This window comes from Lycorma delicatula, chromosome 10 (genome assembly GCF_047948215.1).
Source record: "Lycorma delicatula isolate Av1 chromosome 10, ASM4794821v1, whole genome shotgun sequence".
Taxonomy (NCBI): Eukaryota; Metazoa; Arthropoda; class Insecta; order Hemiptera; family Fulgoridae; genus Lycorma; species Lycorma delicatula.
Window position 1 is genome coordinate 15,992,709 of NC_134464.1, and position 27,590 is coordinate 16,020,298.

Genomic DNA, 27,590 nt, shown 5'->3' on the forward strand with positions numbered 1-27,590 from the left:
ATTCGCTTGTGCAAGGAAAGTTACATTCTGAGATGGAGGGGTTTATATGTAGCATACAGAATCAAGCAGTAGCAACAAGAAATTTTTAAGAAATTTATTCTTAAAGAAAATATCAACAACAAATGTAGGCTATGTATGCAACACAGTGAAACAACAGACCATATAATCACTGGCTGTCCAATTCTAGCTCCGACGGAGTACACCAGGAGGCATAACAACGTGACAAAAATTGTACACATAGAACTCTGAAATAGATACAAGTTAGAGTTTCAAAAAGGGCCCTACTATACTTATGAGCCAGCCTCCTTTTTGGTGAACAACAACGCAAAAATTTTCTGGAACCAGGGAACTGTAACAGCAAAACCCATCAACTGTAATAAGCCAGATATAGTAGTAGTTGATAAAATGGAAAAAGTAACTTACCTAATAGACGTAGCCATCCCATCAAGTAGCAACATAAACACTAAAACAATGAGAAGCTGCAAAAATATACAGATCTTGCTATTGAAATTAAGGAAATGTGGAATCAAAAAGAAGTTTATGTAATCCTAATAATTATATCTGTGGAGGGAAAAATACCATCTACTTTGCACGATAGTCTTGAAAACCTGAAGATACAGTGGAAGACTCATGCGCTAATGCGAAGGAGCCTGATAATTGATACCTGCCATGTTGCCCGGAAGGCAATATGCCTAATTAGCCCTTAACCTCCCGCTTTATTTCGCGCGCGAATCAAGATTTCGGTAAACGTTTGTTTATCTCGCTATTACTGAATTGTTTTTCATCCAAAAAATCTGAAAAAAATTGGTTATGTTAACAATGCGTTATTAATTTATATTGTATAACAAAAATTAATTTTTGTTAATATTTGATTATGTTGCGCGTGCACAAATATGGTATAAAAGAAAATTACAATTTTTTTTTTTAAATGATCAGTGACCTTTGTTTTTTTTTATTTATATAAACTATAGACTTTTTTGGTTAATTTGACGTAAAATTTATTTATGTCCGATAAAAACTGATTACATAAATAAAAAAAAAAACACTACATTTCAGAAAATTGTAACTAAAAAAAATTGAGATTTCGGTAAAGGTAAAGGAGTATAAAGGTGCGTACGTTTGTGTCATTGAACCAGTATAAAATCTAACTTTGATTTTTTTATATGTCTTCAGTCATTTGACTGGTTTGATGCAGCTCTCCAAGATTCCCTATCTAGTGCTATGCTAGTCGTTTCATTTCAGTATACCCTCTACATCCTACATCCCTAACAATTTGTTTTACATATTCCAAACGTGGCCTGCCTACACAATTTTTTCCTTCTAGTTATCCTTACAATATTAAAGCGACTATTCCAGAATGCCTTAGTATGTGGCCTATAAGTCTGTCTCTTCTTTTAACTATATTTTTCCAAATGCTTCTTTCTTCATCTATTTGCCGCAATACCTCTTCATTTGTCACTTTATCCACCCATCTGATTTTTACATTCTCCTATAGCACCACATTTCAAACGCTGCTAATCTTTTCTTCTCAGATACTCCGATTGTCCAAGTTTCACTTCCATATAAAGCGACACTCCAAACATATACTTTCAAAAATTTTTTCCTGACATTTAAATTAATTTTTGATGTAAAGAAATTATATTCCTTACTGAAGGCTCATTTCGCTTGTGCTATTCGTCATTTTATATCGCTACTGCTTCGTCCATCTTTAGTAATTCTACTTCCCAAATAACAAAATTCTTCTACCTCCGTAATCTTTTCTCCTCCTATTTTCACATTCAGTGGTCCATCTTTGTTATTTCTACTACATTTCATTACTTTTGTTTTGTTCTTGTTTATTTTCATGCAATAATTCTTGCGTAGGACTTCATCTATGCCGTTCATTGTTTCTTCTAAATCCTTTTTACTCTCGGCTAGAATTACTATATCATCAGCAAATCGTAGCATCTTTATCTTTTCACCTTGTACTGTTACTCCGAATCTAAATTGTTCTTTAACATCATTAACTGCTAGTTCCATGTAAAGATTAAAAAGTAACGGAGATAGGGTACATCCTTGTCTGACTCCCTTTCTTATTACGGCTTCTTTCTTATGTTCTTCATTTGTTACTGTTGCTGTTTGGTTCCTGTACATGCTAGCAATTGTTCTTCTATGTCTGTATTTGAACCCTAATTTTTTTAAAATGCTGAACATTTTATTCCAGTTTACGTTATCTAATGCCTTTTCTAGGTCTATAAATGACAAGTATGTTGGTTTGTTTTTCTTTAATCTTCCTTCTACTATTAATCTGAGGCCTAAAATTGTCCCTTGTCCCTATACTTTTCCTGAAACCAAATTGGTCTTCTCCTAACACTTCCTCCACTCTCCTCTCAATTCTTCTGTATATAATTCTAGTTAAGATTTTTGATGCATGACTAGTTAAACTAATTGTTCTGTATTCTTCACATTTATCTGCCCCTGCTTTTTTTGGTATCATTACTATAACATTTTTTTTGAAGTCTGACGGAAATTCTCCTTTTTCATAAATATTACACACCAGTTTGTATAATCTATCAATCGCTTCCTCGCCTGCACTGCGCAGTAATTCTACAGGTATTCCGTCTATTCCAGGAGCCTTTCTGCCATTTAAATCTTTTAATGCTCTCTTAAATTCAGATCTCAGTATTGTTTCTCCCATTTCATCCTCCTCAACTTCCTCTTCTTCCTCTATAACACCATTTTCTAATTCATTTCCTCCGTATAACTCTTCAATATATTCCACCCATCTATCGAGTTTATCTTTCGCATTATATATTGGTGTACCATCTTTGTTTAACACATTATTAGATTTTAATTTATGTACCCCAAAATTTTCCTTAACTTTCCTGTATTCTCCGTCTATTTTACCAATGTTCATTTCTCTTTCCACTTCTGAACACTTTTCTTTAATCCACTCTTCTTTCGCCAGTTTGCACTTCCTGTTTATAGCATTTCTTAATTGCCGATAGTTCCTTTTACTTTCTTCATCAGTAGCATTCTTATATTTTCTACGTTCATCCATCAGCTGCAATCTGAAACCCAAGGTTTTCTATCAGTTCTCTCTATTCCGCCTAAGTTTGCTTCTGCTGATTTAAGAATTTCCTTTTTAACATTCTCCCATTCTTCTTCTACATTTTCTACCTTATCTTTTTTACTCAGACCTCTTGCGATGTCCTCCTCAAAAATCTTCTTTACCTCCTCTTCCTCAAGCTTCTCTAAATTCCACCGATTCATCTGACACCTTTTCTTCAGGTTTTTAAACCCCAATCTACATTTCATTATCACCAAATTATGGTCGCTATCAATGTCTGCTCCAGGGTGTTTTACAGTCAACGAGTTGATTTCTAAATCTTTGCTTAACCATGATATAATCTATCTGATACCTTGCAGTATCGCCTGGCTTTTTCCAACTGTATATTCTTCTATTATGATTTTTAAATTGGGTGTTGGCAATTACTAAATTATACTTCGTGCAACACTCTATAAGTCGGTCCCCTCTTTCATTCCTTTTGCCCAGCCCGTATTCACCCACTATATTTCCTTCCTTGCCTTTTCCAATGCTTGCATTCCAATCTCCAACTATTATTAAATTTTCATCTTCTTTTACGTGTTTAATTGCTTTATCAATCTCTTCGTATACACACTCTACCTCATCATCATCATCATAACTTTGATATATATATACATATATAAAAATGTTTGCTTTTGATACATGTATAAAATTTTAACAGTTGATTTACTTTCTGTCTTGTTCTTATTTGCATATTTTGAGTAAAGAACAAGTATGGTTTAAAAAATAATAATTTAAAATTATTGCTTCCTTTCATAAAAGTCACGTTCACTCGCTATTCTGTTGAATTTACGTTTGCATACCAATTTTATAAAAGATAACAAACCGATAATGTATATAAGAATCAAATAAACAAAAAAAAAATACCAAAATACTACGACTTAAACAATGACGTCAGTGAAAAAAAGTACTGTGTGTTTGATCCCTTGTGAAATATCTACACTATACACCGCTGTTATGGTTATTGCATTTTATCATAATTCAAGGCGTTGTGATTAAATTTATATAAAAATCTTTTTTCTATGTTAAATGGTTCATGAGAAATTTGAAATTGAAAAATTGATTACCAGTGGTTAATAAAATAGTGACCAGCGGGAGACAAGGGGTTAGTAAGCCTAATCTCGTTGGTATAAATTACTCCAAGTTTAAGGAATGTTACGGCAAAAGTAAAAGCTGTGAAAATGTGGGATATAATAATAATTCGGAAGATTTTTTTTTCGAATTCGGAAAAAATACGTTCTGCATTTTTCATGTGGTACAAAGTTCATCTTTTATTCCTAAAAACGTTACTGTATTTGTAATTGGGCTGTCAACCTGAAATTGAGAACTTAAATAAATAAAAAGATAAATGAATAAGAACGTGGGTGTTTTAAAATATAGCAGTTAATTTGAATTACGATATAAAACCCGATAACGTAAGATGCTTAAACGTCATTTTCGTGCTTTAGTTGCCAAATTGCAGTTAATTAAGTAGAATATTTACTTTTAATCTTTATTTACAATATTACATTACTCTTTATTTGGGACTACAGTCCTTAATGAGATTTGGTGACTTCCTCCCATCAATCCTCTCCTTCCTGTTCTCTCCAATACAACAAAATTCTCCTGTCTTTAAATTAAACATTTTTGAACACCCTAAAATATCGGCAAAGTTGGATATCCGATGAAAAAGTTATTTATCACGGTATAGTAAGCGCTTAAGTAAAGTAATCGATAAAGTAACTTTATAAGTTATTTTGTAACTGATACTTTTATTTTTAACAGCTATTCTTGTAACAGAATAAATTAATATCTACTATTATTATACAGGATTTACTGCGTCGCAGATTTAAGAAGCTGTATCGCCTGCATTACTGAGTTGTAATTTCGGTAAGCCATCCCATAGCTTTATATATAGCGCAAAATATTGATGTTTATATTTTGTATACTCGTCCAGTAACCTTCATCTTCAATTGAATGGACCCAGATCAAAGAAAAAAGTTATTATGTTGTAAGCTTTTAATAACTAAATCTTCTTTCATCTTAGGATGTTTTCAACTAAATGGATAACATAACAAAAATCGATTTCTTGCCGAAAAGAAAAACATAATATTTTATTTGATTATTTTATTTTATTAATAAGTTAATTATAAATTTTTTATTTTATTTTTAAAATTTTATTTTATTTAATACTATCATATGTTTAAATTTTAATTACTTCTCACTTTCCAAAATGGAAACTCACAAATACATTAAAATTAATTTAATAATACAATAATATTTTATTATACTCGTATAAAATAAAATATTTAAAAAAGTCTCTTTAATAATCTTCAAATTAATGTTTTATAAAGGTTGAAGATGAACAATTTTTTTATTTTCGTAGCACTAAGTAATTCTTTTTTATCCAATGACGATTTTTTACGGGGTTCAAAAATGTTTAATTTAAAATAGGAGAGTTTTGTTGTTTTGGGGAGAACAGAATCGAGAGGATTGGCGTGGGGGGGTTTAGTGTATTGAGGAGAATACCAAATCTCATTAAAGGCTGTAGTGTCAAGCAAAGAGTAACGTAATATTATAAATACAGATTAAAAAAGGTTTAGAAATTAAATAATTGAGTATTTTTTAATAATGGAATAAGTAAGTTTAGATTATATTGTAGCTACATTTATTATTGTTTAAAAAATAAAATTTATAAGAAGAATAAAATAATTTTCTTAATAAATTTTTTTGTTAGGTTCATAATGTATTACGCTTAATTTCTTTTCAAGAGTAGCTAATGGAAATATACTGTACTTGTAAACGTGGTAGTTGTAAGATTGCCGAATGTAATTACTAGTTATCAGATAGTAGAACACAAAATGGGAAGATGTACTTTTAAATGACCTTCAAAAATAGAAAGAGAAAGACGAAATGAAATGCAAGAGGAGGAGGAGACATGAAATGAATGTGAAGTGTTGGGTGCTCGTGGGTGGGTTTCTAAAGACGCTTTAAAATCTCTAGGGTCTTGTATTCGATTCTATCTGTAACAGTTAGTTATACTATAGAAGGTAAAGGATGGAGACCGCCTTAAGATTTGGAACAAGAATTCTAGGATCCGTTTAAGGATAATAAACCGCCAAGGGTTTTAGTTCGAAGGGTATTCGAGTGTAGTATAGGGAGGGGAAAGGAAGAAAACAAGAGGAATATCCCAGGAAATTGAATAGAAATGTGTTAAAAGGGAGGGTTCCGTTTTGGAAGTCCGAATAAAATATAACATGCTCGTAAAAGGCGGTCTAGACCCGAGAAATTGGCTAGAATATTGGGCCCATGGGGAGATAGCCAACTACCATTTCAGTCGCAGTTTGAAGCGATAGCGCTCGGCCAACCTACGTCTTGTTTTCATCATCACTGCTTTTTTATTCTATTATTGTATATTGTTTTCTTTCGAAACAAGAGGAAAAAAACGATACCGTAGTACAAACACCCGATACGAATAACAAAAATGTTTAATTTAACTATCTTCTCTTTTTTTGTTTAAAATAAAATTCGTAATAACCTTTTACCTTTCCTTACGTCTTATTTACTTATAAATGTACATTGAAGTGCTTATAATATGTACCTATAATAGTGTCGCGTGTTCGCGGTTCGACAAGGCTATTAAGAGACTATCAAACCTAAAACTTCACACACACACACGCGCGCGCGCGCGAGAGAGAGAGAGAGAGAGAGAGAGAGAGGTGTATATAAAGAAATTAGAATCATATGCGAATAGAACTGTCTTCGAAACCAGTCGTACGTAATTACATCTATGTCGTAACAAAAAAAATTCCTAAAAATAAGAAAATTAACAATTTTAATTTTCTAATCGACTATTCTTTTTAAAAAGGATTTAAATCGTATAAAAATAAGTGGAAATCTATAAACAAATAGTTAAGAAACAGAAATAATTTGAGCGAATGTGCAGATTATTTAAATTAAATAGTAATAAACTTTTAGCTAACCAAATACACATTAATTAAATCTCTTGTTCTGTAAAAAAAAAAAAAAATCATAAAATAAAGGACGGTTACAATGTTGTACGTACACCCTTCTCTTTTATCTGGTTAGTCTCTACAACTAACTCTATTATTTCTATCTCTCTCTTTTTGGTCATTAAACAAAACAAACACAAAAGTAGTACTAGTAGAAGTAGGTAGTCCCTAAAAATTATGCCTATTTTTTTTTTCATGTCATTATTTTCTTCGTCTAATGAAGGACATCTCTAGGTGGAGATCGGCTTGCCTGCCTACCCGCCCGCACAGAATGTATTTTGATTCTTGGTTCATTAAGTAAGACATCATTCCCTACCGTTCGACCTCTCTTGTAATGTATACTATCTTTTTTTATCTTTTTACCCTCTTTCTCTTATTTTACAAGTAAGAATGTCCTATGCAAATTCATAGTCTGACTGCACGCACGTTAATGAATCAGGGGCGCCAGTAAATGTTTACATATTTTTCTCTCTATTAGATCAGGACATTTCTGTTTAGATTTTAATACAAGTTTTTATTTTATTGTTATTATAAAGTTATTTTTTTGTCATTCTAAAATTTTTATGCTTTTTAAAATTTATATAAAAGACGTAAAATATATATTTTTTTATCTAATAATCTAATCAATTTTTCAATAAATTCAAACTTTCAGGATGATTAATACATTAATATATTAATTACGTAATACCAAATTTTTGTGTTTTTTCTTTTATCTGCTAACTACAATTTAATGTGTTGGTTGCTTAAATTTTAGAAACAACGCATTTAGTAACGCACTTATTGCTGACGTAATATTTAGGCAGTTTTGTTTTATAATTATACAACAATAATAAGCTCTTAATTGTTAAAGATAAAATAAAAATAATACAATATGAAAGAAGTTTGCATAATGACGAATTAAATATCTATATAGCTAAATATGATAATTACAGAATTTTGGTATTTATGGAGGTGAAATTACAAAATATGCAAAGTAAAAGAAGCAAAAACGTTTTATAAAAAAAAAAACAAAAATAAAAAACAAATATATATATTAAATAAATCTGCTAATATCAGATACAGATATTAGAATTAGAGAGAAATTATTAAAATATATATTTTTGGTCTCAAAAATATATATTTTAATGATTTTCTTAATATTTTAATTTTATATATATTTTAATATTGTAAATATGATAATAGTTTACAATATTAAAGAAATCATAAATAAATATGATCACATGCAGAGAGGCTTCCATCCAAGCTCAAAAGTTATATACTAATATTCCTAAACAGAACATTCAATGAAAGTACACACATAAAGTTAAGCCAGAGAATAGTAATTTTGGTACTGTTCTATCTGAGAAAGAGAAAAGGAAATGAAAATAAAACTACAATTAATAATGAAAGAATAATAACTAAAATTGAACGAAGTGAAATAAACTGATGGGTAACACTCAGTTGATGCAGCTCAAATTAAAATCACATAAAGTCTCTAACATTAATCTAAATCGTTTAAAAAAATAAATTAAAAAAATCGATAACTACACAGGCATTTCAATAATTAAACACATCATTATTCCTATATATTTATTAATGATGCAAATCTAGAAAAGAAGGAATAAATAATAGAATAAATAAAATAAAACCCAATATATAATAATATATATATATAAAAAAATTAATATAAACAAATTAACAGCCGTATTTATAAAATAAATTATATATATATATATACTAGCATCTCCCTCCCGGTTTCGTCCGCGCTCTATGGTTACTAGCGTTTCTTGTCGCAGTCACGGGATGTTTAGCCGATCAGGGCTCTACCTCCTGGATCCGTTTGTGTTCATTAAACTCATGCTTGAGAGAATAATAATGATAAATAAAAATTAACGCCTGTTCAGCATGCAAAAACTTACCATTCGCGCCAGCATCCGTGGCGCGAGTGGTAGCGTCTCGGCCTTTAATCCGGAGGACCCGGGTTTGAATCCCAGTGAGACATGGGATTTGCATTTTTCATACGCTGCAAAACTCTATTTCCATATCCCACTTACAAGCTTCAAGCTTACGTGACAATATCATCAAAACAAAAAACAAAAAACAAAAACAAAAAACACAGTATTTTGTAATTTTTGTGCAGTACCCACTAATACCCGGGTTGGTCTAGTGGTTAACATGTATTCGCAAATCAGCTGATTTTGAAGTCGAGAGTTCCTAAGTTCAAATCCTAGTAAAGGTAATTACTTTTATACGTATCTGAATATTAGATCGTGGATACCGGTGTTCTTTGATTAACTACACTTTTAATTAACTACACGGCTTTTAATTAACTACACATCTCAGAAATGGTCGACCTGAGACTGTACACTACACTTCACTTACACTCATACATATCATCCTCATTCATTCTCTGAAATAATACCTGACGGTGATTCCCGGAGGCTGAACAGGGGAAAAAAGAACCCACTTAATTTTAAATGCGACTCGTCATGGCTTCGCTCGTGATATACATAATCAAAATTACAAAATCTCATAAAGTTACCAAATCTTATAATGATTGATTCAATAGCGGTAGCTATTAAAACGGCAAAAATATAAGAAACATTTTATGTTTTTTACCCCTTAAAATAGTAAAATTAAAAAAAACCCGAATTAGTTTTTAAATATTTATCTGAAGAGATTTGCAAGCTCAAATCGAATAAATATCGATCTCGTTTAGTGTAGTAGGAAATGGGGAAAATTTGTAATCATTGTTCGAAATATTTTTACATTTCTTCACCCGCTTTCAAGGTGGAATTAAAAAAAAACTGGAAATATATTTTTTTAAATATTAACATGAAGATTATGTACAATCGATACCTGCCAGTACATGAGGACATTGAAGATGCCAATTGTGGTCGTCTTCGATCTAGAAAGCCACCTATAAAAACAGCAATTGTGCCACAGAGGACGGATTTAACCTAACTGACGCCTGGCGTCGAGAATGGACCACAAAGCAGAATAATCAAATCCCATGTATTACTTAAAGGCCGCCGGGTTTTGACTTGCCACGTAAAACATGGTCAACGCTAAACAGAATACGGACTCAGCATGGTAGGTGCGCCTATTTCCTGTATAAATGGGGTAAAACACCGACGCCCCTATGTGAGTATGGTGAAAATCAAACTTTCAGACACATCACAGAAGTTTGCCCTAGGACAGCTTATGAAGGGAATCCTAAAGATTTCCTGATGGCGGCTCAAGAATCAGTAGCATATGTATTAGTTTGTTAAATCTTTGTTTGTAATTTTGACTATAATTGGTGTTATGTTTTGGTGCCATAGGCTAAAAAAATAAATAAATCACATGAAGAGTATACAAACCAAAAATGAAGTTGATATCTTCTTTTGTTTACAAAAAATAAAAATAATAAATTTCATTGCCATTCCATTTTAACCCTTTAAACTCGGAATTTCTAAATATTTTTTTCTAGAGGGCCACCTACACCGTAAGAAAAACGTATAAACAAATTTTTATCATTTTACTCGTACCTTCAGTAGTTTTTGCTGGGCGTTGATTCTGATTCATTCACCACTTTCTTTTATACAGTACATTTAATCGAAAAAATGTTGCAGCAATTTGAAATCGTCGTATCTCAGAAACTACTAGAGATAATCAAACGAGTATTTATTTTTAAATCACCAACTCAAAACTTTTTTTACATAACGTTTTTTAACCTACGGATCGTCCTAAACGTGTTAAATTTGCAAGTAAACTGCTTAATAACATTGACAATGACGAAAAAGTTTTAAAACGTGTTATGTTTACGGATGAAGCGACTTTCTATAGTAATCTGAGAAAACGTAGTTTCCGTATAATATGGAAAGTAATGTTTAATACGGACTCGTACAATCCGAGTTCGTGTACCCCTATTTTTCCCCGGTGAAATCTATCTCCGCCTTCCGGCGTGCCGAAAGGAAATTTTTTACAACGTGTTATACATTAAGCGTGTCATTTTGACTTCTTCAGTATTTCTCAAAACTCACACACAAACAAACGTTAACGCTGCTTATTAATAGCTGTTAAGTAAAAGTGAAAATGGAAATTTTACTTTTGAACAAAACAAACAAATTTTGAGAATTCAATAAAAATATGATATAGATTACGCGGAGAATGTTCGTGGTGATTTCGGTAATAATGAAACTGACTTGTACAGCAATTGTAAAAATAATCGTTAAATCTGAGAAAACTGACCGTATCAATAGTTTAAAGTCGTTAACGTAGTGCCAGATCACCATTATTGCTATTGAAAACCTATTATTATTTTCGTTGAAAACCAAATTTGCCATACCAAAAATGTTCAAAATAATTAACCATCTCAAAGATAAGCCTATATTGTATTTTGCTTAAAGATGTTGGACTACATACTCGTACTTATAAAGTTCAGTTGATGAAATAATTGCAGCCATAAAACCAAAGCACCATCTGATAAAAATTTCTGAGGTTTTTAAGTGATTATATAAAAATGGAGAAGCGACTTGTACATTTATTTTTATTTGTTACTTTAAAGCCGAATTCTATATCTTCCCAGATGAGATAAATGCAAAAAAGGTTGTGTGAGATCATACTGATAATTAAAACATACTTGAATGAAATTAAGAAAAAAATAGAAAACTTGGAATAAAATATATTAAATATTTTCTCATTCTGAAGAGACTTAGCGTGTGCAACATCATTCATTTCTCTGTATTTTTATTTTTAATAATAAGCAAAATTTTTCTCATCTTTACTTTTCTTGGAAACTATTATCTTTTTAAACTTCTTGTTTTGAGTAAAGATAAAATGACATTATAAAAATGAATATAATAAAATCAATTTAAGAAATAACCTACCCTAAATGGTAAAAATAATACTTTTTATGTTTCCTTTGAAGTCATTTTAATTGAAATCGGGATAAAATTAATGATAATTAAGTTGCTACCAGTAGTTTATGATTTGGTGCCGTCCTATTAAAGTATTGGTTTGAAGAAAGAATTAAGAAGTAGGCACATTACATTTTCTTTAATCAGTTTTATTATTTTTAAAACTAAAAAAAACAGCAATTACACGAAAGAATGAAGACTCTTTGAGAAAGGAGAAAGGAAGTTCAAACTATGTAAAGGATATAAAGGACTATGTCAGAATGTAAAATAGTTTCACTTGTTTTAAATCGGGTGATAACTGTTTTCGCATGATTCATCTATATACATAGCTATGTAAAGTCATATTACACAGATATGTGAAAGGATATAAATATTCATTTGTTCTTTCTTTTCTCTTTTTTTTTTAATTACGAAACGATTTAAAAAGATTTTCAGATGAATTTATTTAAAATAAAAATAAAATATTTCCTTTTTTTATTTATTAGCAAAAAAAAAAAATAAATATAATTTTCTTTGATACGATTTTAAACAGCAGACTAATTAGACAGATGTAAATTTTTTGGATATTAGTTTAAAATCTACTTAAACTCGTAATTAAATATTTAATCTTAAATTAACTCTGTAAAATTTATATTTTATATCGTTATTATTTACTTTATTATTATGTATTTAATATGATAATAATCTTTTTTTTAAATTAATGGATTTTTTACTTTGTATTCGGATACAAAGTTATTCGGTTGATCCGATACTATTCGGATCAACACTTTCTCGATCCTTCTAGGAAAATGCTGCAGTAGTTTCAGTTATCATTGAAATAATACATCTACTATTCCCGATATGTTTATTAAATATATTCTAATATAATAAACTATTTATTGGTAATGAATTATTTTTCTGACACAAAACAAAAACTTATTTGTTAATTTCGCAATAAAAAAAACGTCTCGGTGAACCTGAAATACAACACACATACAGACAAACACGAGCGTATACGCTATTCAAATACCCTGAGAGTAATGAATTCACCAGATGTTAGCATTAATTTCTCTTCTCCTTGGGTATATCCATATAACTATAACAGCCTGCTTCTTGACGCTGAGAGGCTGATATAAGGGAAAGAGAGAGGGAGGAGCTATACTGAAGGACGAGAAGGGTTGGAAGATATATGTAGGATTAGGATGCGGCCGGAGGAGTCCTTTGAGATGCAATAGCTCTGGCACTCTATATACCTTTACCGCTTTGATATGTTGTCACCGTCAACGGTATCTGTTGTGACCCTCAATTTCCACTCCCCTCTCACTCGATCTCTCTTATACGCTTCTCCGACGACAAGGACCTTGTTATAGCATGTAAATTATTACTACCACCCTCATAACATTCTAGGTTAATTAATTATTCCATTTCTCTTCGTACGCATCCCGGGTATGTGCACGTGATATTTACTTCTTCATGAGTTAATGTTCATCGCATATACCCATTACTTTACTATCCTCCATATATGTACTGTTAAATTATTACGAATACAAATAGACAAATATATACATCAAGCGTTACCGGTTTAAAAACGAAAAAAGGAAATTCAGCTATCACGTACTAAATAAATACGGATCACGATGAATTTTTATGATATAATCTTTATTAAAAAACGTTGCAATCTGTTGGCTTTCATTTAATGTTTAAAGGGATAAATAAAAAACAGACTTGTTATAAAATTCTTACTAGTGTAGTTAACAACCTATCAGTATACAGAACACAAGCTACCAATGCGCAGAGACCTGCCGCGAAGTGGATAAAATTTGTCACACGAATGTTTACGTTATATGTCACTTTATATTAAAAGTTCACAATTTGTTATGTAATTTCGTATGTTAAGTAACTTGACAGCTGAGTGACATTTTTTGTTCCTCCGGTCTGCAATTTTTAGCGACGAAACTACTATCGCACTTTTTATGAATCCGTACTTTTATATGAATCTTTAATACTGACTTTATTTTTACGATTTACTCACTGATCTTTCGTTAGACACATCAGATTACATTTAACTATTTTTTAAAAATTATTTACGTTTATTTCTTTAGCAAAAATGAAATTTTATCTTCATTTTATTTATGAGATGCAATGTATATTTTTCATAAATTTATGACAATGAAAATATTGCAATTATATTTTCATAAGCACAAATTAATTGTTTTTAAAAATTGAACGAGTGGTAAAAAAAAACATTAAACAGTTTGTAAAACTGATTAATATACACGTTACAGTGCCAAATTACAGTAACTTATTTTCGAATTTAATATTTGGCAAGACATTTTTACCACAGAATATTCCTTTATCAAATTTATTTTACTTCGTGTAATACAATTACTGATGAAAGTAAAATAATTCGTAAGTAATTAATATTTAAAGTTTACATAAATTACCTATACAAAGGAAAATCAAAATAACACAAAAATATAACAAAATGTATAAATTACTGAGACTAAATAATTTTGACGCAATAATTTTTCTAAGAAATTACTTAAATTTTTTATTAAAATGTTTGTTAAAATTATAAAATCTGTTTAAAGTGATGTAAAATTAATTTAAAAAAATCTGATGTGGACATCACATGACTTTCTTGTACGCCTATTAAATTATATATACACATTTTTTGTTGCACTTCATTTAAACTTATTTCATGTGAAAGTGAGATACGATCCTTCAATTCTTTAATAAAGTGGGCAGTTACACAATTGCACTGTGGTGGATACACCACATTCCATCACATTTTTTTCGTGGTGTCCGTATCAGCATTTTATATTAGTTTATATATTAATTTTGTTTCACGTCGCCCAAGTAGGTATGTGGTGAAAGTAAGAAAGTATTGGCTCCGTGACCATGCACAAATCGGATGAAATCCAACTTCATATACATATAACTTTTTTTAAAAATTTAAATATATTGATTTATTAATAATTATTAAATAATCATAATCCTCTGATTGTAAAAAAAAAATTGAATTAAAATGAAAAGTACATGAAATTTTATTTAATAACTTCTGATATTTTTTCATATATATATATATATATATATATATATATATATTTTTTTTTTTAATTTTATTTGTGAATTATTATTTATTGTAAAAATTATTTTACAAACAGAGATTAATAAATCAATATATTTAAATTAAAAAAAAAGTTAAAAAAAAGGAGATGAAGTCGGATTTTAACCGATGTGCCTTTCCCTTTTAAGATCCAGATATTTCATTAATTAAAATATTATTTGACTAAAAATCTTGAACCAATGAAATCAAGTATCACTTATGATATATCGTTGAAAAGCTCTCAATGACTGCTTATAACTGCAGTTAAGGAAAAATTCAAAATCCAAATTTTTGGATTTTGGGTTTTTTGGAAACTTTTGGTTCAGTAGATTACATTCAAAACGGGAGGTGCACAACATGATGTTACAACAGTCCTAAATGCAAAATTTCAATATCCTACGGCTAATCGTTTTTGAGTTATGCGAGATACATATGTACATACTTACGTATATACAAATCACGTCGAAACTAGTCAAAATGGATATTTCCGTTGAAATCTGAAAACCGAAATTTTTCGCGGTCACAATACTTCCTTTACTTTGTACAAGGGAGTAAATATTACACTCTATTTTTGCTTATATTATTCAACTTATGATCGTTCATATTAATGCTTAAATATACATAATTAAAAAAAGAAATAACTATAGAATTATACATAAGTCAAATTACCAAATTTTGGTTACATTTAACTTAAAATATATATATATATATATATATATATATATATATATATACATGTTAGTTGCTGGAAATAATGGTCAATGTAACTGTTAATATATTTTTAAGTAAAAATAAAAAAAGTATTGTTAATGTTGAATTTAAATTTCTAATTGAAAGTTCATGTCAATAAAATAAAAAAAAAGCTTGAGGTTAATATGAGTCAATTTTAATTGTAAAGGTCTTACTCTTTGTTAAAAGTGTTGAAAATTTAATATAATTCCTTGGTAGAATTTTGGATGGATTACGGTTTGGTTAGTTGGAATGGTGCGTATAATAGTAATTTGGAATCGTTGCTGTAAGTGACAAAAACATTTTAATGTGGTTGATTTTGAGGATAAGGAGGTTTCCTGAGACTTATTCCTTTATTTGAAGAACACGGGATCCTTCCTTTAAAATGCTTATATGTTTTAAAAGTATTGAATATTTTTTTTTAAATTAGGAGTGGTAATTATGAGAACTGTTGTAATGGTGTTCGTAAACCTCTTCGCGGTGAGAATCCCTCCAGCCAAGATGTAAGGTCTATACGAGATCACTTGTCCATAAAATAGCACCGAAAATTTTTAATATATATTAGGTAATTTTTTTACATATATAATCGTCTCTATGGAATACGTCATACCGTGTATTTAGAGATATTATAAATTTTTTATGTACTTCTTATATTAGTATGATAGTATTTTTAGATAGGCTTAACGTATCTTAAAGCCTATAATGTTTAAAATAGCTTTAGTTTAAATAATTCCTAATCGAGGATCGATTTAATCGATCCTCGAATTAATATATCGATTTAATCGATTTAATATATGAATCAAACCGCTTAATTTCTTATTACTTTTAAGGTTCTATCGTTCAAATCCTAGTAAAGGCAGTTTTGAATACTAGATGGTGGATACAGTGTTCTCTGGAGGTTGGGTTTCAATTAATCACACATCACAGGAATGGTCGATCTCAGACTGTACAAGATTTACGCTTCATTCACATACATATCACCTTTTGAAATAATACCTTACGGTGGCTCCGGAGTCTAAAACAGAAAAGAAAAAACATATTACTATTTTCTATTCTAAATGTTGAACAAGTATTTTCTAAATATTATATACTTTTCGGTGTAATCAGACACTAATAATATTAACTTATATTTTATTTTATTTTAATTAATATCCAGTAAATATTTTGGTTATTTCTTAGCATAGCACTCACTTTGTTCTCTTTTTTCATGTATTTTCTTGTAAATTTTTTTATATTAAGTTCATTGTTAAAATAAAAAAGCTGGTAACCATTAAAAAAGTTTTCTTTTTATTACAGTGGGTACTTGAATGAATGAATAATCCTTTATTCTCCTTGTACAAAAAAAAAAGGATTACAATATATAATTAGCAAACATAACACCTGCCAAGGATAACCTGTGCGCAGACATAAGCCACTTTATATAATATTTCTAAAAAGGGAATTTAAAAATTAAAGTTCTTACAAACAAAAATTTAATTGTTAAAGATTGAGATCAATTAAAAATAAAACTTATTATTAGAAAACGATAAAAAATGAACACTCACGCCCATGCATTAAAACTTAACATTCTAGATTTAATAATAACAAGAAGATACAAGAATATGAAGAGATAAAAATAATATTTATAATGTTTATAATTACAAATTTACCCATAATAAATTTAACTTCCTTAGTTAGGATTTTATATAAAAAACAAAAACAAATAAAACGAGTTCATATGGAAACTGAGTTTTCAAGTAATATTTTTGTAATGAAGGGTTATCCTATTTTAACGATTTATTACAGTCAAGATAAATATCTTTTTTTTGTATAATTTTAATTGTATTTGTTATACTGTTTGTAAAAACCGTCTGTTCAGTGTATAAAGTAAATACAATTTTATAAATTGTCTTAACCCAGTGATTCACAAACTGTGCGCCGCGGCGCCCCAGAGAGCCGCGGCCTCCTCACAGGGGCGCCGCGAAATATTGTAATTAATTGAACCAAGACATTTATAATTATTAATTTAATGTTAATAAAGTAAAAAAAAATAATGAAGATACACGAGTTTTATTTATTTTTATCTTTTACTTACGAGTAGTTATACTTTCACCGGGTAGGGGCCATGGAAAAATGTTAACTGAAAAAGGGCGCCACGACTCAGAAAAGTTTGGGAACCGCTGTCTTAACCCATATTGTAAATTAATAACGTTTTTTAGCAAAAAGCAATCAGAATTTTAATTCATCTTTGTTTTATAGTATATGAAAGTAGGCTTGAAAGTATGTTATATATTTATATCAGTATAAATACATTTATAGTGTTATAAATAGAGTACAGGGCGATATTTAAGTATGGAAAGAACTTTATACTGCATATCGGAGAGGTTATTTGGATGTCAAAAGAAATAAGGATTCTCATAGTTTAAAAAATCTACGTTATGATTGGCTTTTAATTTTTTTCTGCCGTACCTGAACCAAACATATTTTTTTTTAAATAGAAAGATGAACATATGACACATGATTTCGATTTAAAATTTTACAAGAAAAACAACGGTGAAACCTGTTTTTCTGTTAATGCTTTCGTTATCCAGTTATAAACATTCAAATCTACAATGACGGAAAAATCATGTTAACAATAAAAGTTGATAAAACGCCGTGCATGAACAATTTTACTGCATTTTACAATCATAATGCATAAAATAATCAGGGCTATAATATTTATAATAACACAAAATGTTGTTTAACATGACATCGGTTATTTTTCAGTTTAAACAATTTTTAAAACAAATAAATTTCACCCTTATAACCTGCACCTGGTGCAACAACTTTCGGAAGATGATTTTGACCGCAGAGTTGAGTGATACCATAATACCATAATGTTGATGTGAGTTGATGTGATACCATAATGGAAAAATTAGACATAGACGAACATTTTTGTAATTCAATAATATTTACTGACGAAGCGACGTTTTTGTTAAATGGCCTCTTGAATAAGCAAACTCTCGATATTAGATCGATAATAATCCCAGATGGATATTGGAAGCTCATACACAGCACTCGTACATTTGGTCATTTTATTGTAGGGGTTTTTATATTAGATGACAATCTTACAGGAGTTGCTTACTGCAACTTGTTGGCCGATACGATTTTACCAAATATCCGGGAAAATATTGGAAAAAATTAAATAATAACATATGGTTTCAGTGATGGGACATCACCTCATTATTATCTAAAGGCACGGAAAATTTTAAACGAACAATTTCAAAATCGCTGGATAGATGGTAGAGGAGCCGTAAAATGGCCTGCCATATCCCCAGACCTGTCTTCCCTGGTTTTATTTTTTTTGGGGTACCTGAAACATAATATTTACAAAACAAAACCTGCAGACATTGACGAAATGAAAAGAAGAATAACTGACAAATCTGCTCATGTACTACCAGACGTGATGCATAAGTTATAAACGGATAGTACTTGAGGTTAGCAAACTGCCAAGCTGTAGAGGAAAAGCATTTTGAACATTTACTGTAGAATAATACGCAATAAACATTTATTTATTAGTAATTTACAAAGGAAAACATTTATTTAAAATTTTAAAATAAATATTGTAATATTTAAAGTAAATAATATCAGTTGATATTGCTGTTTAATTTGTTATTGTGTTGTTAATTGTTAGTTATTGTTTATTACTATCAATATTATATCCCTATTTAAAGTTCGTTATTGTATGCATTATAATTGTAAAATGCAATAAAACTGTTAATGTAGCGAGTTTTACCTCATTTTATTGTTAAGATTTTTCGTAATTAAAATTTTAATGCTTATACCTCGATAAGAAAGGCATTAACAGAAAAACAGGTTTCACCATTGCTTTTCTTGTAAAATTTTAAATAGAAATCATGTATCATATGTCCACCTTACTATTTAAAAAAAAAAAATTGAGTTTGATTCAATATGGCGGATTCAAATAGCAGACAAAAATTAAAAATCCACCATAATAAAGATATATTTTTAACTATTTAGAAACCCATTTCTTTCTACCTCCAAATACCTCTTAGATATGCAGTATAAAGCTGTTTCCATATTTAGATATCATTATATTTGCAAACAAAAAGAATTAACATTAATTTACATCATATTTTTTTTTTTTTTGTTTAATGATGTTATAAAAATATATATTAATAAAATGGACAAAATAAGTTTGAAATATTGAAGGTGTTAGTAATGTACATTTTGCATATCACTGTACTTCATCTGCGCCAAAAATAGTCAGAAATAATTTCTCCTTCAAGGAATACAAACTTCAATTTTACGAGTAGATAAGTTCATAATATACAGCTTAGCTGTTTATTAACGATCGAAAAACAGATTATATAAACATAATACTTTGGGTTTAATGGAATAATAATAATAACTATAATAACAGGTGTTGTTTTGATATTTTGACAAAACATAGTAGCATTGTGAAGTCGCTTTAAGGTGTAGAGAGAACTGTTTCAGTTTAGACAAAGGGTCTGAGAGAAAATCCGCACCGCCTTAAGGTAATGACTGATATCATAGGACTAGTAACAGTAGACGCAGAATAGGGATGTTAAGGAGTTATAGGGGGATGTAACGAAGCGGGTGAAGGAGGTAGAAGGGAAGACTTTGACCGTCTTGAGATTTCCAGGCGGTTGAATGATGTGGGAATTTAACAATATGGACCGAGCAAGATATTCTGTGTTATGTTGTTGCGCTGCGTGGTAGTACGGAGGGGAAGTGGTGGTAGTTTTGCGAGGAGTTGATTTTACGGATCGGTAAACGTCAGTTCTCTTACTTGATCTCATTTGAAATTCCTCACAAACACACGCGTGGGCGCCTTGACGCACACAAATACATACAGAATATGGAATAGATTTTCTCTGCTTAAAAATTATTAATGGCATCCGTACACTAAATTAATTGAATAATTAATGATTAATTGTCTGTTGTTTCTTGAATCGATGTCAGGATTAATAATTTAAATGTTAAAAAATAATAAAATAAAATAGTTATTATTATACATAATAAAATTAAAGAAATAATAAATAAAAATAATTAGATCTTCTTTTTAAATAGAAAAAATGCAATCCAGATTACAAATTGATATACAGCTGAAACAAATTGTTTTAAGATTAGAAAATATGTTAAAAAACACCATTTTACCATTAATAATTCTCGTATAATAATGGAAAATTAGATATTAAATAATTTTCTAAATAAAAGGAACTTAATTTTTTGTATGAACTTGACATCATTTTCTGATAAAAAAAACGTAATCTCTAAATATAAAAAAGACAAAATTTATTTTGAAAAAATAAATGTGAAGAGCAAATCAATACTTCAAGATTGGTATAGGAAGACGCCGCATTGTTATTAATTGTCTCGCCTTTTCAGATTATTTGGCGATCTTATCAGACGATTCTAAAGTAGAAAAAACACACATTATATAAAAAAAAAGAAAGAACAGATCTTTAAACATCTTTTGAAAAAACACAATATGTGGCAAACATCAAGAATGCCCCATATTTTTTTTTTTTAAAACGAGTTATGGAAAAATAAAAAAATATAAAACAGTTTAATTCATCGGGGAGACAATAGAACGGAATGACCGAGAAAAAAATATTAAGAAATCAGGAAAAAAAATGGAATTAACCTATCGTGTAACACAAAACAATTAGAACAAAAGATCTATCTATTTAAATATAAAATTAAGGCACCTGAATACAGTAATTTGTTAAGAAGCCTTGTTTGCTGCATAACTTTTGAAATTATCTTTAAAAAAAAAATCCAAAAGAAAGAAAATAAATTTTTAAGGAAAATATTTTGTCTCATAAAATAGGACTTTTTTAATATTTATAAATTTTTCTCCTAGTAATGTTATATCAGAAATTTAAAGAGATAATTAACGAGAAAAAGATAGTTTTCACGGGCTAAATTTTATAGATGAGTGATAGTAGAATTTCCAAAAAATTCTCTTTTTTTATAGAAAGAAAAATTGAAAAAGTATATTATGATAAAGTTAAGAAAGATTTAAATAATGAAGGAATAGTCAAAATTTAACAAAATCAAAAATTAATCAAGAAAAAAATAAAAATAAATCTCAAAAAAAATAGTTTTCTGTGAAAGAGATCACAAACCGATCTCAATTTTTTTTTGTTTTATGAAGAAACGCTATATAAAACGCACATCGTATTCGTATTTTACTATAACGTATTAGCGGCTCGATCAGGGCATTGAGAGATTGGCAATTGAAGAACTTTATATAATTATAATTTATTGGTTTAAAACCATAAGCAGTTCAAGACAATCAATAATACTGGCAATAGAAATAGTAAGTAAATGACAATAATAAAAAAATATAAGAAGAGTAACCACAACCATAACTACAATTACAACGACGACGATGACGAAGACCGACGACCGACACGACCGACAAGTCCGACACGACCGACGTGACCGACACTACCGAGACGACCGACACTTCCGACACGTCCAACATGACCGACAAGACTGACACGACCAACACGTCCTACACGACCGACATGACCGAGAAGATCGACCCGACCGAGACGACCGAGAAGATCGACCCTACAGAGACGACTGACACATCCTACATGACCGAGACGACCGATAAGACCGACACGACCTGACACGTCCAACACGACTGACAAAACCGACAAGACCGACACGACCGACAAAGATGATAACGTCATTCGAGTTACCCAATATTCCGCACCTACTTCAGTAGAATTTTCCACCATTAAAAAATAACGATAATTAAAAGGCCTTGTTTGAGTAGTTCATGTTTTAAATTTTTCTATTACTTTTAAATTATTTGTAATTACAGTTGTTAATTTTATTTCTGTTTGAAATACAAAAATAAGAAATTTATGAAAAATTCTGATTTATAAAATGTTATATTTATTAATGAAGGACCCAATTATTGCGTGAAGAAAATGTGTTTTTGGTTTTGGTAAATAAGTCTATTCCAAGCTATCTAAGTAATTTTAATATTCATACGTTCGTATTTCAGGTGATAATGAGGCTGATACAAGGTAATAAATTTTAGTTTGTTTTTATATTATTTAATATCAAATAGAAAATAAAATGGAGAGACTTTTTCCTTAATTTTATTTTATTATTATACCCAAGCGAGCGCGTGTGTAGAGGAGGAAAAATAATATTATTTTAGTTTATTTAATAATACGGAGTCAAAGTAATACGCTACATTAAAATAATGGAATAATAACGTCACTGTTTAAGGTGGTAAAAGCACTTGTTTAGGTGTGTGTGTGTCAGTCGTAAAGTAGTAGGGTCGGAAAGAGTTTATGTTGTGAAACAATATAGCTAGAGTTACTTACTGTTTAGTAAATAAAGCAAACACACTAAAATAAAATAAAAGAAAAAAAGAAGTGAAAATAACTCGCTTAAAAAGTGTAGGGAGAAAAAGAAATGAATTTTAGGGCATTACGGCAAACACTCGATGAAGTAATACTTTTCTGGTTCTCGTAGTAGGAAAGCCGGTAGAGCAATACTAAGAGGTCGGTCCTTCTGCTGTAAAATTAGCATTTTCAATTCGCATCCGGAGGAAGAAAGAAGACGTTGTGGATGGTGGTCGGTAGATTCAGAGGATAGATTTTTTCTGCCACCATATCGGCTCGACCAAACCGGCCGGGCTTGCACTTATTTTAAAAGGCTTTTCTTTACACAAGGGCAAAACGCTGTTTCTCAACTGTTGTTTGCGTCGGCTGAAGTGTAAAACAAAGAAAAAGATAAAAAAAAGATGAGAAAAAGGAAAAGGATTTCAATCAAACGTAGCCACCACTACCACCTCCTCATGACTTTATGCAGCAGTTCCGTCTTCTTTCTCTTTTTACAGTTTCCTATTTTACTCGCACTCTCTCTTTTCTATATACAACGCTACATAAGCTAAACCCCATCCAGTACTACAGTTTTCCACCCTTCGACTCCACATATTCATCCTTTTATCCAGGAAGAAAACTGTTCTTCTTTCTCCCGTTTGTTTATTTAGTTTTTTTTTGTATTTAAGCTATTCCTATATGGTAGCAATTTTGGGGAAAATTATGGATATAAAATATACAAATGTAGAAACTAAAAAAAATAATAGTAGTAGTATTGTAGTACGACAAGATTGGCCGATCAACATTGTAATTCACTGATTATCATTCTCCTTAAAACTACTTTAAGATTTTTACGACATTTACACTTTAAAATTATTCATGAAATAGATAATAATATTATTATAGCTAAAATCCATTCTTATGATGTAATTATTTTAAGTTTAATTAATCTGATCCTCTCCTCAATGCTTGATACAGCTTTATAACTAATTTATTTATTAATAAGTGGTAAGAATACTGTAAATCATTCCGGTACGTATAATAAATCTTTTTTTTCTGATGGCTTCCCCATCTCTCTTACAGTCATCCAAACATCGCTGAAGAAAGCCCTAACTACCAGGATCGCTGAATGACCTATTCTAATATGATGAAAGGTGCATAGAACAGTAAAGAAAACCTTTTTTATACGGCCTGATTTAAGAGAGATCACACTGAAATCTGAGATTTTTTGTGTAGATGTACCCTATGATAAGTCTAAGACCTTCATTTCTAGCTCATTTAAAAAGAAACCTGCGTAGTAATAGTGATCAATCCTTCTTATTTTCCTGAGATACAAACTGCCTATATAGTAAACGGAAGGAAGTAAAACACTATTTACAGGATAAAGTATTTTTTATAACAATGGAGAAATGAAAGATTATACATATATTCCCAATGCTAAATCGGGTTGGTATATTTTATTTTGTTTGCATAAAAATACAATGATCCCAAAACTGATTATAAAGGATAACTCACACAATACAGGAGAAATGGCCACATTTTTTTTGTAATATTAAGGAAAAAGATTATGGAGCGGCTAAAATTGGTCTACATATTCATTTGAAATTTTTTTCTTAGTCAATCTGACTAAGCTAATTTTTTTTCTTAGTCAATCTGACTACTTGCTCTGGTCAGATTTCTTAGGTGTCAAAACGTCACGATCTGGCGAAAACCGCATATGCCCAAATTGGACCGATTACAATACTTTCCCTCCTAAAAGCTATATCTTTGCTACAACGCTATCTTAACGGGAAAGTAAAAGTTACAGGTAAAGCATGAGATAATAAAACAGCTGTATATTAGAGTAATATTTTTTGTTGAAATAGTCATGTAACTTGAATATTTCTGTCACTAACATCTCCGAAATGTAAGTTTTATTACTTCTATCGTGATTGCCAATGATATACCTGTACGGAGTCTAAATTCAAGAAATTTACGTCTGAATATTTTAATATTCTTTCAGAATAAATTTTAATTTCTGAAAATCAACTGCGTTTTCTCACTAGGAATCGTCGACTGATTCTTACAAGTCAGGTAATTGCGATTACTAGCAAAGAAAAATAAGCTATCCCCCCCCCCTCCTTTACTGACATTGCCGCATCTATGTGAATTACCTAATCTACACCTCGACGAACTTTCTAAAATATATACTAAATTATATTACAGTAATTTGGAAGAATACGGTTTAAATAAACAATTAGTATTAAAAGTTATTATAAAATTATTAAATGTCAAAATTAATTATTCTTTGTATTAAACTGTGAAAATAATGTATTTACTAAGATGATGTTCGGTGAAATCTTGAGCACTTTACAGCGCAATGCTTCCTTTTATAACTGATATATCAGGTCTTTGAATTGTATAACAGGCATGTAACGAATGGATCGATTAAATTTTGGTTCGTTTCCGAAACCAAGAAGGAAAAGATTGCAACAGTTTACTTTTAACTCTAGGACTTGTGTGATTAATGTATTAAGACCAACAAAATAAACCATTTTTGGTCGGTGAGGTTCTACTCTGAGAAGGAGCGCATGCCGTTGGATCGTATTTTTCACACATCCTCCCTATGATTTCAAACAGCCATTGAAAATTCATAAACTATTTTAATTTTAAAAGCGTATCAGCAGTTCAAAAGGTAAATAAATTTATGCGTCTTATACTATTGTCGCGTGGTGCGGTGAGGTTCCGCGCGGCTCGATCAGGATATTGAAAGGTTGTTGATAATTTATAACGTTTATATAATTATACTTTATTAGTTTAAAATATTCATTATTACAAACAGACAAATTTATAATAACCATGGTGTTAATATGAACACCATGTTAATAGTATGTGTATTGTGTTTATAGTTAATAAACATAAATATTAATATAGTAATTACAACCATAATAATAAACGATAATTGTAATAAACGATTATTACATGACGTGAAACATAACATCATCAAAACAGTTAGTATGACATAAAAACAGATAAAAATACAAAGATAACGATCAAAATTATTATACGTTAATAACAACATATCAATGTGTAGTGTCAATAGTAAGTAATAAATACAGATTACGCATAAGAGAGTTTAAAATAAATAATCATTTGGAATTTATTCCAGATATATAAACAGAAAACTAGTATTCAGACCCGTGAACAAAGAAACCGCTAGTTTTAACTCTTTTTAACCACTAGTCTTACATTAACCAACAATCTTATAAAATTCACTTGCAAATCCTTTTGTTGTCTATTTTAACAGTTTATGAATGAAGTCTATTGCATTATTTATTTCACTTATACATTTATAGTTTTACTGTAACTCACTGATAATTTTTCTTGGTTACTGGAATTACTCGTGGGCTTAATCGTATCGAACTGTCTTCTCTCCTTGCTGGACTGACGTCTTGCACACACGTCTCGCAGACTCACGCCTGTGACTCTTCACGCTGGACCGTCGTTGTACGTCTCGCTAGACTGGTTCGCAAAACTCTCTCCCAAGCTCACAAAACTCGCAGCCTTTCCTCGCCTAACTGTCCTTGCAGGACCAACGCCGTATCGCCTTGCAGACTGGTTCGCGAAACTGAACTATCAGCTGGTCTTACTGGTTATTTATAATGTTAGCCTCTCTACCTGTAGGATCGGAGCCAAGTCGAAGCGTGATAAGAGTCGACCGAGGCTTTGTTCCCATAAATTTCAAGCTTGGTCTCTTCTCATCGTACAACAGGTGTTCATTGTTTTTTAAGGGGTAGTATAACAAAAGACGATTGTAAAACAATCGTGATAACACTTTGTAAAACAATTATTCTTTACAAAAAGGGTTGGTTTTGTTCCTTTGTGGATTCTCCAATTAACTACATTTTCTATTGTTTTTGTAATAATCGGTAAAAATCCGTAATTCAGGCCCGCTATACCGTTCTTGTTACAATATCTCTAAAACCGTTGAATCAATTTTTACGATTTAATGGTATCGTGTTGCAAGGAATAAGGTGAATAGTTTTTGTTTAATCATTTTTTCGATTGGATCAGCGATTCACTAATAAAAAAAGGCACTTTTTGAATAAGAATCCGTCATTCTTTATCTTTCCTGGTTTTTTCGAAAATGGATAGTCCGATTTTGAAAATTGACTTGTTTTTTGTACATGATGGTGAGAGCCATTAGTTTTGGCTACCTTTTTAATAGGATCAGCAATTTCAAAGATACAAATGTTCTCTGCACTTTCAGTCATAAAAGTTTATGTAAAAACCCACCAGTTCAACTCTCGCCTTTGGATATATGAAAATGGTCTTGAAAATAACAAGCAGCTGCTTAATCACGGCCTCAACTTGACTTCGTCGTCAATCAGTGCCATCACTTCAAAGCTGTAGCTATAGGGCTTAGCACTTTAAAGTTGTAGCTTTAAAGTGCTAGCCCTATAGCTAATATAGGGT